This window comes from Hypanus sabinus, chromosome 6 (genome assembly GCF_030144855.1).
Source record: "Hypanus sabinus isolate sHypSab1 chromosome 6, sHypSab1.hap1, whole genome shotgun sequence".
Taxonomy (NCBI): Eukaryota; Metazoa; Chordata; class Chondrichthyes; order Myliobatiformes; family Dasyatidae; genus Hypanus; species Hypanus sabinus.
This window is the reverse complement of record NC_082711.1, coordinates 37,455,245-37,471,859: the sequence shown is the minus strand read 5'-3', so window position 1 is coordinate 37,471,859 and position 16,615 is coordinate 37,455,245. Positions and strand designations below refer to the sequence as shown.

The 16,615-nt window shown below is 40.2% G+C and overlaps 1 long non-coding RNA gene across 1 annotated transcript; it reads right to left on the bottom strand.

Annotated features, from left to right (window-relative positions):
• Positions 1 to 572: 572 nt before the first annotated feature.
• Positions 573 to 14,176, bottom strand: LOC132394985 (uncharacterized). Its single transcript, XR_009512476.1, has 3 exons — positions 10,085 to 14,176; positions 5,525 to 5,817; positions 573 to 2,794 (listed from the first exon to the last, which is right to left on the bottom strand). It is a non-coding gene; the product is annotated as an uncharacterized LOC132394985 (long non-coding RNA).
• Positions 14,177 to 16,615: the final 2,439 nt, after the last annotated feature.

Sequence of the window (16,615 nt, the reverse complement as noted above, 5' to 3'; positions counted from 1 at the left end):
CCTTGAAACTGAGTTTATTTATTGTTGGACTATTTCAATGGTGGGGCATGTGGAATTGAATGTTGTTATCCCCTTTTGCTGTAGAGTCTGATGGTTGATGGGTAATAACTGTTCTTGAACCTGGTGGTGCAAGTCCTGAGGCTCTTGTACCTTCTAACTGATGGCAGCAGTGAGAAGAGAGCATGACCTGTGTGGTGGGGATCCCTGATGGGGGATGTTGCTTTCCTACAAAAGTGTTTCGTGAAAGTGTGCTCAATGATTCAGAGGGCTTTACCCATGATATACTGGGCCAAATCCACTATTTTTTGTAGGATTTTCCATTCAAGGCAAAAATAGATGGAATGAAACACAATAATCTGGCATTTCTCAGAGATTTTGCTCTTGCATTGTAAACTTGCATAAGTGGCAAAAGCCATTGTAAAACATCAGCTCCTACCACACATTTAATGAACATTTTCAAGTTTTTTTGTCATTTAATTATAGCCATGTATATAACATATATAACCATATAATGTCTATCGAAGTGAGACAACGAACCAACGTGTAAAGCACAACAGTACACACAACGCTCATAACATTGATAACTTATGAAGGTAAGGATAAAATCTACAGATGAATCACACATAAATATCAAACAAAAGTGCATTGATGTTAAATAATGTAAGGTACGAAACAGATTGGCCAGTGACACTTTGAATATGATGCGGCAGGGAGTTCAGAAGCTTAATGGCCTGGGGGATTCCTGACCATTCTTGTTTTTATAGACAATAGACAGGAGGGATAGGAGTAGGCCATTCAGCCCTTCTAGCCAGCACCGCCATTCACTGTGATCATGGCTGATCATACACAATCAGTACCCCGTTCCTGCCCTCTCCCCATATCCCATGACCCCGCTATCTATAAGAGCTTTATCTAACTCACTCTTGAAAGCATCCAGAGACTTGGCCTCCACTGCCTTCTGGGGCAGAGCATGCCACATATCCACCATTCTCTGGGTGAAAAAGTTTTTCCGCATCTCTGTTCTAAATGGCCTACCCCTTATTCTTAAACTGTGGCCTTTAGTTCTGGACTCACCCAACAGCGGGAACATGCTTCCTGCCTCCAGCGTGTCCAATCCCTTAATAATCTTATATGTTTCAATCAGATCCCTTCTCATCCTTCTGAATTCCAGTGTATACAAGCCCAGTCGCTCCAATCTTTCAACATATGACAGTCCCTGCATTCCGGGAATTATCCTTGTGAACCTACGCTGCACTCCCTCAATAGCAAGAATGTCCTTCCTCAAATTTGGAGACCAAAACTGCACACAATACACCAGCTGGGGTCTCACCAAGGCCCTGTACATCTGCAGAAGGACCTCTTTACTCCTATATTCCACTCCTCTTGTTATAAAGGCCAGCATGCCATTAGCTTTCTTCACTGCCTGCTGTACCTGCATGCTTGCTTTCATTGACTGATGTACAAGAACACCTAGATCTCGTTGTACTTCCCCTTTTCCTAACTTGACTCCATTTAGATAGTAATCTGCCTTCCTGTTCTTGCCACCAAAGTGGATAACCTCACATTTATCCGCATTAAACTGCATCTGCCATACATTCGCCCACTCACCTAGCCTGTCCAAGTCACCCTGCATTCTCATAACATCCTCCTGACATTTCACACTGCCACCTAGCTTTGTGTCATCAGCAAATTTGCTGATGTTACTTTTAATCCCTTCATCTAAATAATTAATTTATATTGTAAACAGCTGTGGTCCCAGCACCAAACCTTGCGGTGTGGTACCCCACTAGTCACAGCCTGCCATTCCGAAGGGGACCCGTTAATTGATACTCTTTGTTTCCTGTCAGCCAGCCAATTTTCAATCCATGTCAGTACTCTGCCCCCAATACCATGTGCTCTAATTTTGCCCACTAATCTCCTATGTGGTACTTTATTAAAAGCTTTCTGAAAGTCCAGGTACACTACATCCACTGGCTCTCCCTTGTCCATTTTCATAGTTACATCCTCAAAAAACTCCAGAAGATTAGTCAAGCATGATTTTCCCTTCATAAATCTATGCTGACTTGGACTGATCCTTCTACTGCTATCCAAATGTGTTGTAATTTCCTCTTTTATAATTAATTCCAGCATCTTTCCCACTACTGACGTCAGGCTAACCGGCCTATAATTCCCTGTTTTCTCTCTTCCTCCTTTCTTGAAAAGTGGGACAACATTAGCCACCCTCTAATCCGCAGGAACTGTTCCTGAATCTATAGAACATTGGAAAATGATTACCAATGCATCCATGATTTCTAGAGCCACCTCCTTAAGTACCCTGGGATGCAGACCATCAGGCCCCGGGGATTTATTAGCCTTCAGACCCAACAGTCTATCCAACACCGTTTTTTGCCTAATATAAATTTCCTTCAGTTCATCCATTACCCTAGTTCAGGGGTCAGCAACCTTTACCACTGAAAGAGCCACTTGGACCCGTTTCCCACAGAAAAGAAAACACTGGGAGCCGCAAAACCCGTTTGACATTTAAAATGAAATAACACTGCATACAACGTTTTGTTTTGCCTTTATGCTATGTATAAACAAACTATAATGTGTTGCATTTATGAAATTGATGAACTCCTGCAGAGAAAACGAAATTACATTTCTGCATGCAACAAAAACATTTTGAACTCCGAAAAAAAGACGTTGGGTTGAAGGTTACTTTTAAGTATTTGAGTCCTTCTTGTATTTATGAAAAACGCCAAACTTAAATTTGCCGCCAGCAGCAAACCAAAAATAACGTCAGCCAGCTGTCAACCTGAAAAATAAAAGGACTATTTCACTGAACAATGAAAACATATGAATATACGTAAAATAATAGGCAATTAAAATATTTATCATACTTGTTCAGGTTGACTCACACCTGACAATGCAGTCGTATTCAGTAGGGATGGATCGATGCTTAGGGGAGTGACCGGGAAGGATAATGTGTTTTTTTCCTCTCTGAACTCACAGAAGCGTTTCCCAAACGATGTTTGCATTGCAATGATTGCAGAATGTAAATACTCCGAATTTATCATGTCGTGACCTTGTTTGAACTCTCTCAAATTGGGGAAGTGAGACAATGTGCCTTTCTGTAAATCTCTGGCAAGCAACGTCAACTTGCGCTCGAATGCCAAAACATCCTCCAACATGTGCAGGGCTGTACGTCCTTACCCCGTTGAAGAGCTGTGTTCAGCGTGTTCAGGTGCGCTGTCATGTCTACCATGAAGTGTAGCTTTTCCAGCCACTCTGGCTGTTCCAGCTCAGGAAAGTTGAGCCCTTTGCTGCCCAGAAAAGTTTTCTCTTCTTCCAGACACGCGACAAAGCGTTTCAGCACCTCCCCTCTGGACAGCCAGCGATAAAAACACGTTGTAGCGGTTGCTACACGCAGTCAGTAAACTGCAGTCAAAGATAGCTTTATTCGAACTAAACAGCCTTGCTTTTAAGCCTCCCTCAACCCGCCCCCCCATGGGCGCGGATGCTGCAAAAGGCACGTACTCACAAACCCCCGTAGGCTATCTCCCTTAGCCTGAACGCTGGCTAATTGTGAGCCGGTTCGGATGTGTCAGGAAATGGGTCGCCACAACGTCTTATTTAGATTGTACAAGATCACCATAATCTTCAAATTTAGAATTACATTTCAAAAACTAACAAACTAACATAAAATACATTTTAATTAAATACTGATCATGTAGCGGTGTGCTACACGCAGCGCTAAAATTACGACACGGAGTCGGTAACTGCAGTCGAAGGAAAAAACTTTATTCGAAATCTTCAGCCTCACTTTTAAGCCACCCTCAACCTGCCCCCCTTGGCGCAGAGGCTCCAAAGCTCTGTGCTCGCAAACCCCCGTAGGCTATCTAATAGTGAGTCGGTTCGGATGTGCCAGGAAAAGGGTCGCCACAACCAATTATTTCCCAAAGCAACAGGGAGCCGCAGCACAGACGTAAAAGAGCTACATGTGGCTCCGGAGCCGCGGGTTGCCGACCCCCGCCCTAGTTCCTTTGGCCAGTATTATAACTGAGAGATTGTTTGTGTCTTCCCTAGTGAAGACAGATCCAAAGTACCTGTTCAACTCATCTGCCATTTCCTTGTTCCCCATAATAAAATCATCTTTTTCTGTCTTCAATGGCCCAATTTTGGTCTTAACTATTTTTTTGCTTTTCACATACCTAAAGAAGCTTTTACTATCCTCCTTTATATTCTTGGCTAGTTTACCTTTGTACCTCATTTTTTCTCTGCGTATTGCCTTTTTTGTTATCTTCTGTTGCTCTTTAAAAGCTTCCCAGTCCTCTGGCTTCCCGCTCATCTTTGCTATGTTATACTTCTCTTTTATTTTTATACTGTCCTTTACTTCCCTCGTCAGCCACGGCTGCCCCTTACTCCTCTTAGGATCTTTCTTTCTCTTTGGAATGAACCAATCCTGCATCTTCTGCATTATTCCCAGAAATACCTGCCATTGTTGTTCCACTGTCTTCCCTGCTAGGGTATTGTTCCATTGAACTTTGGACAGCTCTTCCCTTATAGCTCCATAGTTCCCTTTGTTCAACTGTAATACTGACACATCCGGTTTATCCGTCTCCTTCTCAAATTGTAGGTTAAAACATATATTATGGTCACTACCTCCTAATGGCTCCTTTACCTCGAGGTCCCTGATCAAATCTGGTTCATTGCAGAACACTAAATCTAGAATTGCCTTCTCCCTGGTAGGCTCCAGTACAAGCTGTTCTAAGAATCCATCTCGGATGCACTCCACAAACTCCCTTTCTTGGGGTCCAGTACCATTCTGATTCTCCCAGTCTACCTGCATGTTGAAATTCCCCATGACAACAGTATCATTACCTTTGCGACATGCCAATTTTAACTCTTCATTCAACTTACACCCTACACCCAGACTACTGTTTGGGGGCCTGTAGATAACTCCCATTAGGGTCTTTCTACCCTTAGAATTTCTCAGTTCTATCCATACTGACTCTACATCCCCTGATTCTATGTCCCCTTTCGCAAGGGACTGAATATCATTCCTCACCAACAGAGCCACCCCACCCCCTCTGCCAGTCAGTCTGTCCTTTCGATAAGACGTATATCCTTGAATATTCATTTCGCAGGCCCTGTCCGCTTGAAGCCATGTCTCTGTTATTCCCACAACTTCATACTTGCCAATTTCCAACTAAGCCTCAAGCTCATCTACTTTATTCCTTATACTTCGTGCATTCATATATAATACTCCCCTCACCTTTCATATCAATTCCTATTTCTCTTGGCCATACTGTATGATCTCTTCTTGAGCTTTCTGCTCCATTGATTCTGTTGTCCTTTTTAACTTTTCTTATTTTCATTTTCCCTTTAACTCCATCTTTATATTTCCAGTTCAACCCCTCCCCTCACTACTTAGTTTAAACACATCCGTGTTGCAGTGGCAAACCTGCCTGCCAGAATGCTGGTTCCCGCCAATTAAGGTGCAACCCGTCCCTTTTGTACAATTTATCCTTATCCCAAAACATACCCCAGTGGTCCAAGTATGTAAATCCTTGCTTCCTGCACCAGTTCCTCAGCCACACATTCAGATCCATTATCTCCCTGTTCCTGCCCTCTCCAGCACGAGGAACTGGAAGCAAACCAGAGGTAACCATCCTGGAAGTCCTGCTTTTCAGCCTTCTTCCAAGTTTTCTGAAGTCCTGCTGCAGAATGTCCTTCCTCTTCTTCCTGATGTCATTTGTGCCGACATGCACTATCACTTCTGGCTGTTCATCTTCACCCTTGAGGATTCCCTGCACTTGGTCCGTGATGTCCTGGATCCTAGCACCAGGGAGGCAACACACCATCCTTAAATCTCACCTGTTGCCACAGAAATCCCTTTCCATGCCTCTTACTATGGAGTCCCCTACTACCACGGCATTATACCACGCCTCAGTGTTCTTAGGAATTGGAGGTGCTGCTGGGAGGTGATACTAAGGACCCAGGTGAGGTCATCCATGGTGTGATCTCCCAGGAAGCTCGTGCTCTTAACTCTCTCTACAGAGGAGCCATGTATTCGCAAATGCATTTGGCAAATACTCTGTAGGAATTTCAGTCAACTGAGTTGACCTTTTGACTTTCTGAAAACCTATTTTGCACAGATTTGAATCTAGAAACATCTGACATTGCTAATTTTGAGTGAGGGTGATTCGGAAAACATTCATCCAGAGATACAAAGATTTAAAATCTGCTGCTTATTTCTTTTGACAAAAATTGCGGATTTTTTTTTGCCTAAGATCTCATTCCAGGGCACACATTACATAGTTTGATTATTCTGGCATAAAGAAATATTTGTTGACAATATATACATGTATGTTAAAATATTGCATAATGTACTATTGTTTGGGTTAGAAGATAACTTAGAAGATAACATCATGACACCATACAATTAACTGACAGCTAATATTGCTAAAAGCCATGCTCATCATAATGCTGATGTCTATATGTCTGCTGTGATATTGAGCTGCACTGTCCACTAAAGCCTGGACTAATCCATAGACAGTACTGATCTGGCTGGCTTTAAGAGAGGATTGAAGAATAATCAGTCTGTTTCTTCCCCATTCCTTATTGAAAATTAACAGTCCTAGCAGGAAAGCATACATATATGGGCATCAAGACAGGAAAAAGTAAGCTTTAGTTACAATGTATATCCCAGTCATATGGTAGGTTCACAGGTTCTGAAGGACAAGAAGGAACTAGTGGGTTGAGGTACTACAGAACTGCCATACTGTCAAATCCATGAAGCACAGGAGATAATTTCATGAGATTTATCTTCTGTCGTAGCTTTCTAGGGAAATCAAGAGTGGCAGAACTCTGTCCCCCTTTCCGGGTGGAAGAGCTTTCAACAACATCTTTGAATAAGTTCGTAGATTCATAGAGTAACACACAGCATGGAAACAGGCCCTTTGGCCCAACATGTCCACGCCAACCAAGATGTCTATTGAAGCTAGTCCTGTTTGCCCTTTATCTCTCTAAACCCTTCCTATCCATGTGCCTGTCCAAAAGTCTTTTAAACGTTGTTATTGCACCTGCATCAGCAACTTTCTGTGATAGCTTATTCCTCATGTGCATTGCCATCTGTATGAAGACATTGCTCCTCAGGTCCCTTGTAAATCTTTCCTTTCTTTGTAATGTACTGCACTGCCATTATACCTTGCGCAGGGCCATCGCAATACACCTACAGTGTATGCTTTAGTTTCTGATACCCTTTCTCTGCGAGAAGGACTCTATGTACGCTCCTCATGATTTTGTACGTCTCTCTGAGGTCAGTCCTCAGTCTCCTATGCTTTACTATTTCAGATGCAGCCTTGCCAATGTCTTGCATAACTTCAACATAACGTCCCAACTTCTACAATGAAAGCAGTATTAAGTGGAGAGAAAAGGCAAGTAACTCCCAGGCATCCAGACATCCTTTCAACCTGACACCAGCCCAGGTGGTTGACATAAATAAGTGCTGAACACTTTAATTGAAGATTAAAGAGTTCCTGAGCAAAGATCAGAGGAATTAAACTGATAGATAAAAGTAACTAATGCAGTGAAATGACATGTTTCTACTGTATTTCACTTCCTTTTTAAGGGATTAAACTGATAAATTCTTTGATTCCTTTATAAGAGAAAATTATTTATTGTTCCCATTCTGTGAGTATGTTGTATATTTGGCAGAAACTGAAAATGCACTTTGGTTACTGTGACAGAAAATACAATTGGAAGTTACTCATTAACTTTCTAGTGTGATTGGTGACCACCTCTTACATTCATTAAATTGTTTAATGGCATGTACCGTCAAATTTAGAACGTACAGCATACTTAATCATTGGTAGTGCTTTTTGGACTGAAACACTGATAGGAAGTAGAAGAGCACACTCAATAGGAAGCTGATCTATTAACCTATAACTGATTAAGTTGAAGTTAAGAATGCATTAGGAAAAGATTCTTGGATATTTTACCACATGGATCAGTCATTATTAGGCAGCATTCCTCAAAATGTTATGATACATCTATTTTATTTTGGGATTGTGGCAATGGAAATCTCTCTAGCTCAGGTATAATTGTACCTCAGCTTTTTGGTAGTGTATTACCACCCAAATAGACTCTTTCCAAAACATAATGCACAGTTGTGGAGACAGCTTCTTTCACGCCTTCTGCTTCCTCATTTGCTGAGATACAAGTTCCTGGACGACAGATCTACTCCATTACAACTCCATGGTGACCATTCTTTAGGGGGTGTTAGTGCAGAGAGTCCAGTTCACTTTGACTGAACCACTAACTTCATTTTTCAGAATGATTAACTGTAAATCGATAGGAAAAGGTATTCCAACCAATTGTGCCCCTTTCTAATTAAGATGGCATGAGGCAATGTTTATTTTCTTTCATAACTCCTCATCTATTAGACAGCCATGACCGATGTGCCATGAAACCAGGACAGGCCCTAGGCAGTGACCAATAACAAGTAAGTAACAGTCACACTATACAAGTGTGATGCACTGATGCCCTCTAACAAAGAGCCATTTACTTTTGACATTAAGTGAATTCTTCAGTCAATGATTAACATCTATCAACATCTTCAGTATCCATATTTACCAGGAAATTGATTGAATAGCTATGCAAATTCTTTGTCTACAGAGTATCTAAGAGACTGGATATCTTATGGCTATTGGTTGACTTTCTGAAAGTCTGAAGCCTTTTCAACATCTACAAGTGACAACTCCGGAGTTGTAAATGATTTTCATTTGCCTGGATGAGTCCTGACGAAGGGTCTCGGCCCGCAACGTCGATGGTGCTTCTCCCTATAGATGCTGCCTGGCCTGCTGCGTTCCACCAGCATTTTGTGTGTGTTGCTTGAATTTCCAGCATCTGCAGATTTCCTCATGTTTGCCTGGATGAGTGATTGCTTTTAAGAAGCTCGATATGCAGCCTGTCTTCCCATCAACCACTCTCAGCATTCACTCCCACTGTGTGCTCCATTACAAAATAGACCAGGTCAGCTTGCCAAGGTTGTGTTGTCAACACCTCACAAACACATAACCTCTGCATTCTAGAAGTGCAAGGGCAGCAGGCAAAGGGGAAACAGCTAACTAATTGCTTAATTAAGTAAGACTGAAGGAGCTGGAGATGGTTCTCCTTGTACAAAGAAAGATTGAGAGCAAATTTGATAATGGTGTACTACATTTTATTGCATTTAAATAGGATCAATAGAGGAGAGATATTTCCAATGGACTACATACCCTGATAATGGGCAGAAGGTACAAGGACAAAGTGAGAGATTTTTATGTGTAAACTATTATCCTCTGGAACTCTGTGTAGTAATGGTGAAGTCTATCAATACTCTCAATAGAAAATTGTATAGAAACTGAGAAAGAATAATTTGCTGAACTATGGGGGGTGGAGTGGAAAAAATATGCTGTGAACCAAACGTCAGTGGCGTTTTTCTTTGACTATCATTGACAACTCTATAATGTACACAAGAATTTCTGCAGATGCTGGAAATCCAAAGCAACGCACACAAAACGCTGGAGGAACTTAGCAGGTCAGGCTGCATCTAGGGAATGAATAACAATCGATGTTTCGGTCCGCTATCCTGACTTGTTGCTGGGCTTACTTGCTGCAGCTTTTCACCCAAAGGATTGTGGGGGTAAATTCTTCACAAGGTCTGTAGCAGTTCAAGAAGGCAGCTTGCCACTGCAATCTCAAGGGCATATTTGAACAGGTAATAAGTTGTGGCCTTAGGTGAATTATAACTTTACTGCAGCTGCTGTAATTGAGGGGTAGCTCGTGCCTGAAAAGTTCACACCTTGTCTAATACTTACAGACTTAAGTCTCATACATGGGATGGAATTTAGATAATTGTTTACCTGCAATATGATAATTGCCAAAAATAATTATCACTGATTTACCACATTCATTTGAAAAATGCAGATTTAATGAACTTTAAAGGGGAAATACAGTGCAAATATGTTAAAAATACATAAATAGAATGTTGAACAAGTGGAGTCCTGAGTGCTGTTCATTCAATTGTATAAATGCCCACATTTCAAAAAGTTGTCTGTACCTTTGACAGAAGCTCCACCCAGACTTCCTCTCTGTGGTTTCAGAAGAATACAGGTTTCTTTGTTTTTATCACCAGTTAAACAATTTCAAGAAAGCCAGGCGAGGAAGCAACAGTAGAACAGTTTACATTCCCCTTTCATGGAGAATATTTTATAAATTGCCTAAAGGACAAATTAAATTCAATGAAAACACTGTCTGCAGTAAGTGTCCTGTCAAGTGTCCACGACAGTTTGATGGACTACCCTAATGTCAATAAATCAGTAAAGATTCAAATAAAATGTCAAGGCACATTTTTTAAATAGAAAGTTAAACACTTAACATTAAGATATTTAAGTGAGTCAAATTCTCTTGCTTGGCAAATTTTACTTTACAGGTAAACACTTTAAATGTTATTTATTGCAACTGCCAATATTTTTTGATTTGTAATTTAAATTCATAAAGTAAAGATACTGCGTTGTCAAAAAGTTCAAAACATTTATAATTAATTAATAAATGGTTGCATAGATCGAGCATGTACACTAGAACTACAGATATACTGTACATGCAGTACTTTCGTGTATCCAGTGCTTATATTTTATGTTTGATAGGGAAAAACAAAATATTGAATTTTTTGAATTCCTGTAACCCTGCGCTGGACATTGTGAAAGTATTTTCAATAATTAAGAAGTTATATAGTGTGTCACATAATAAATGCTATATTGATGGAATATTATATTTAAACTGCATAATCTGACCAGTATACATTTCCAAAAATGGATTAATCCAAATAATCCAAAGACAGTTTTTACTGCTATTGTTTTCTCAGTATCTGAAATTTCCAGTCCCTTAAAATATCTACAAGATTTAAATTTATAAATATGATAATTGCCCCAACTGAATGAGGAAATAAAATATGACTGTGCAAGCACTTAAAGATCAAAATCTGCAAGGCTGTGGACTGAGAGCACTTTGTCTGCCCTTTAAATTTGAGTATTTCTACAATTCGATGAAATGCTAACAGCACTTTTGCTATTTCCAAAAAAGCTTCAGCCAATGCAGAAAATTCATGCATACTCAGGAGTGGTGAAGTTGCAGGATTTCTCATGAATTTCAGTGCGAGAGCTGGAAATTGCAGAGACTCCATATCACTTACCAGCCAGCATTCTTCTGAACATCGTGTAACTTCTCCATTCATTTCAATGGAGGTGAATGTCTATAATGGACGTTATTAAACACAAGTGCATTTAGATCTGAATCTGATTTCGATTTTTTTTATCACTGAAAGATACCATGAATTTTTTTTTGTTTTGTGGGAACAGTACCGTGCAAGACATGAGAATTATTATGAGTTACAAATTAGATAAACAGTGCAGAACATGGACAACGAGACAGTGTTCATAGACCTTGCTATTAAACTGCTTGAACAATGTTAAAGCATTTGAACAATTTTTATATTTTAATGTTATCAGAATTTGAAAACTATTTGTTTGAAATTGAAAAATAGTTAATAATTAAATGTTTTTGAAGTAACTTTGAAGGGGTTTCAGAAGTTAATGGCAATTGTGAGCAACAGTGCTGACTGGGGTCAATAATACAAGTTATCTATCCTATTTTCAATGCTTTCATATCTATTCCTAAATCCTTGGGTGAGACTGACAGTATTATCTAAACTATGACTTGTTGAATTTTGAACACAGACAATATTTAATTTTCTAGCTGATACTGAACCATAAGCCATGGTTACTGAAGTGTTTGTTTTTTTCCCAACAGCTTTACTTCAGATTTTCCAAAGTATGCACCAAATCTCAAAGAAAAATTTAATGTACTAAATTATCTTTGTAGGAAAGAAGAAAGAGGAGAGAGGGAGAGAAAGTATTCTCTCTACCATTATTGCTTTCTGCATTTATTCAAAAAAGAGAAATCATGAGAGTGTTTTGATTTAACATGCTTAGTAACCTTTGTTTTACATAGAACAATGAACACAGAACAGAGGACAGTATAGCACAGCACCACATCCTTCAGCCCACCTTACATGATGGTAGTCTAACTTATCATATCTGCTTTCATATGGTTGGTATCTCTCTATCCACATGTTTGCCTAACTGTCTCTTAAATGCCAAATGTCTACTTCTACCATCTCCACTGGCAATGGGTTCCTGGCACTTAGCATGTTCTGCAAAAAATAAAATGCCTTGCATGCCTCTTTTAAACTTCCCCCTTCTCTCTTTAAATGTATACTCTCAAGTAATTGACTGTTCTACCCTATCTATGCCTCTCACAATTTTGGAAACTTCTACCAGGACCCTCTCAGCTTCATACACACCAGAGAAAACAATTCAAGTTAGTTTAACCACTTTTTTTTTGGCTAGTACTCTCCATTCCAGGCAATATCCTTGTGAAACACTTCTGTACTCTCTCCAGTGCTTCCACGTCCTTCCTCCAGTTTGGTGACCAGAACAGCAAATAGTATTTCAAATTCAGCCTAACCAATGTGTTATACTGCTGTCTCATGACTTTCTGACTTTTATACTCAATGCCATATACATTCTTTACCCCCCTGTCCATTTGCGTTGCCACTTTCAGGAAGCTGTGAACTTGCAATCCCAAGATCCTTCTGTAATTCAATGCTCCTTAGCATTTTGCTACGTGAGTTCTGACCCCTCTTGTTAAAGGAGTATCAGTTAATCTGATAGAGTGAGTTTGAGACCCAATATCCCTTTCTGTTGCCGTGTTGCTAACCTACAGGAGGATTTTTTGATTGGTGCACAATTGAAAGCATCCTGTCTGGATGCTTAATGGCTTGGTAACTGCATGTGACCTCAAGAGACTTTGGAGAGTTGTGGACACAGCTCAGTACATCACAGGAACCAGACTCTCCTCCAAGGACTCTCTCTATACTTCTTGCTCAGTAAAGCAGCCAATGTAAGCAAAGTCCCACCCATGCCAGACATTCTTTCTTCTCCCCTCCCATGAGGCAAAAGATAACAAATCCTTAAAGCACATACCACCAGGCTCAAAAACAGCTTGTATGCCACTGTTTTCAGACTTCTGAATGGATCTTTTATATGATCGAATGATAAGATGAACACTTGGCCTCACAATCTACCTCATTATCTGCACTGCACTTTTTTGGGTGGTTTTTACATTTTGCTGCTGTTTCACCTTATTCTACCTCAAGGCACTGTATCAATTTTGATCTGTATGAACAGCTTTTCAGTGTATCTTGGGACATGTGACAATAATAAAGCAATGTCAATATCAGTAACAAATATTCATCCTGTATTGATTCTGTTCCATCACCAAGGTCACTCTAAAGTCAGTCACAGAACAGATATAATGCTTGTGCATGTGCACACTTGAAGGCTGAACTCCAACTATTATCGACTCATTCACTGAAGAATTTGAAATAATGGACCATAAGCTGAACATCTGTGAAGCACAGATGCTTCACCCACACGCCCCAATAAAGATCTACAATGTGAATCCGGAAATATAGGTTGGGCATTGTCTCCCAATGAAGGAAGCCTATCCGTTGAAATTCATCACCATCTTTGGTGTGTTAGCTGATTGAGGAGTAGAAGATTTGGAGAGGAAGACCTCAAACAATAGCTTACCAGACAATTGTGATTCCCACCCTCCTACGTATATGCTTTTGAGATATGGACTATTTGTAGAAGCTATCTTAAGGCAGTGGAAAAACTCTGTAAAACCCTTTCAATCCATTGTCAGGATAAGCAAATTAATTCCAGTTTCTTCTTCCAGGACAGTATCCCCAGCACGGAGGCACTCGGTCATTTTTGCTGAGCAAGCCATGATGTTTGTATAGTCAGCTCCAGATGTCTGAAGCAGGCACTCCATGCTGATAAAGAGACCCAAGCATGTTCTTACTGCCTCCTTGCAAAAGTATAACTTACTCATTGACTCATGAGATTCCTTGACACAGGACTACTTGAAATTGAGGAACATGAGGAATGATACGAGTTCTTTTGTGAGGGGAATGCACAGGTTTAGCAAAAGGAAACCACACAGACCTTTAATCAAGCATCTGCCTCACCTATGGCAAAGACTGTAGGTCCCACATTGACCTTATCTACTGCTTTAGGACTGCCTTGGAACGAAGCTCTGAAAGAGATTGAAGAGGGCGGGTGGAATTAGTAAAAAAAAATGAAGAGAGGAGAAAATTATTGGGAACATTTACAGGAAAACTTCAGTGTTGATTGAACCCTGGAAGGCCCCTTTACATATACTGCTACATTTTCTTCCAAATTTTGAGGCAGCTTGCTTCGCATCTGACTTTTTCATGCGAAACAATCACCCTTAAAATAGTTGATTAAGAAAGTAACCTCATTCTTGTTGGATAAATGAGGTCAGTGACTGTGCATTTTCATTTCAGTGAAATTTTCATTTCTAAGAAAAATTAGCCTTGGGGGGGTGGGGTGGGGGGGGAAGAGAAACACAGAAGGAAGCCTACAATTAGAGAGAAAGTCAAGCAGTAAGTCATTCTAATCTGGATTTGATTTTCAAATGTTAATAAAGCCAGTGAGAAAGTGATTAAGGCTGAGGACATTTATTGTCTTTCGGGGTATGAGTCATGGAGTCGCAGAGTTGTATAGCACAGAGCCAGGCACTTCCAGCTCACTATGTCCATGCACCTATCTATAGTAATTCTATTTACTGGCACAGTACATAGTTGTGTATGCCTTGGTGATTTAAGTGCTCTTGTAGATATTTACTAAATGTTATGAGAGTATCTGCCACCACCAGCCATTCAGGTGGTTTGTGCCAGATTCCAAGAATCCTCTGGGCAGAAATGGTCTCCAGATGATTTCCTATAGAACTCCTACCTGTTATCCCTCTAGTTTAGATGCTTTTTATGAGGAGAAACATTTCCTATTACCTCCCCTGTCTAAGCCCCTTATAATTTTGTATATATCAGCCAGGTTTCCTCTCAGCCTCATCTGATCCAAGATAAGGGAATCCACCCAATATATGTATAGAGTCAGAGAAAAGTACAGCACAGAAACAGGCCTTTTGGCCCATCTAGGCCATGCCAAACTGATTAAGCTGCCTACTATTGATGCTCCCATTGCCCTCCATACCCCTACAATCTGTGTACCTATACAAACTTCTCTTAAAAGTTGAAATCCAGTTCACATACACCAATTGTGCTGGCAGCTCGTTCCACACTCTCTTGACCCTCATGTTTCCCTTAAGCTTTTCACCTTTCACCTTTAACCCATGTCCTCTAGTTGTAGAGTGAACTGCAGTGGAAAAAAAAATCCTTGTTTGCATTTACCCTATCTATACCCCTCATAATTTTATATACCTCTATCAAATCTTCCCTCAGTCTTGTATGTTTCAAGGAATAAAGTCCTAACCTATTCAATCTCTCCCTGCAACTTAGGTCCTTAAGCCCAGGTAACATCATTTAAAATTTTCTCCATACTCTTTCAACCTTATTTACATCCTTTCTGTCAGTAGATGACCAAAACTGTTTACAATTGTCCAAATTAGGCCTCACCAATGTCTTACACAACTTCAGAATAACATGTTGTCTGTTCTCAGAACTGAAACCTTTCATCACAGGCAATGTTCTGGTGGATCTCCATTGTAATTATACCCTTCCTATACTACGATAATAGAAATTCAAGCTGCATTCTAAATTACTTTTCATAACCATCCCACTCTTATATTCTTTGACACAACCAAGTATCCTGTATGCGTTCATCACCTCCCTCTGTGCTTTGCCTTTATTATGGCTCCTTGTTACCTCCACACACCAAAAACAATCCATTTGGTCCACGATGAGATTCCTTCACAATCTATGCCTTCATTGATTAACCTGTGTCTTCCTAAATGAAGGTTTATCTTGTGCTTCAGAATTGATTCCAATAATTAACCCACACTGAAGTTAAACTAAATGAGTCTCTTGCTCCTCCCCCCACCTTCTGATTCAGGCATCTTGCCCCTTTCCTCTCCTCTTCACTCCTGAAGAATGGTCTCAGCCCTAACATTGACTGCTGAGTTCCTCCAGCATTTTGTGTGTGTTGCTCTGGATTTCCAGCATCTGCAGATTTCCTCGGGTTTATTTTTCTTTTCCTTTTTAAACAACTGTGCAATATTAGGAGATGTTTATTCCTTTGTCACCATGCTGAAACTGCAGTTAATTGTAGAATGATGGTCTGCACCAGTCTGAGACCATTACTGCATAGTCTGTCTGTTGAGTGAATGATTGCCATTATTATTACATGCTAACTGCAATGTATAATCATGAACACATGAGATCCTGCAGATGCTGGAAATCCAGAGTAACACCCACAAAATGCTGGAGGAACTCAGCAGGTCAGACAGCATCAATGGACAAGAACAGATAGTCGACGTTTTGGGTCAAAATGTTTCATCGACCATTTATTCCTCTGCATTATAATGATCTGGGATTTTAGTGTGAACTAATGTTTTGGAATTAAAATCAGAACCAGAATCCATTAATATTGACATATGTTATAAAATTTGTTGTTTTGTGGTAGGAGTGCAGTGCAATACATAAAAAGCT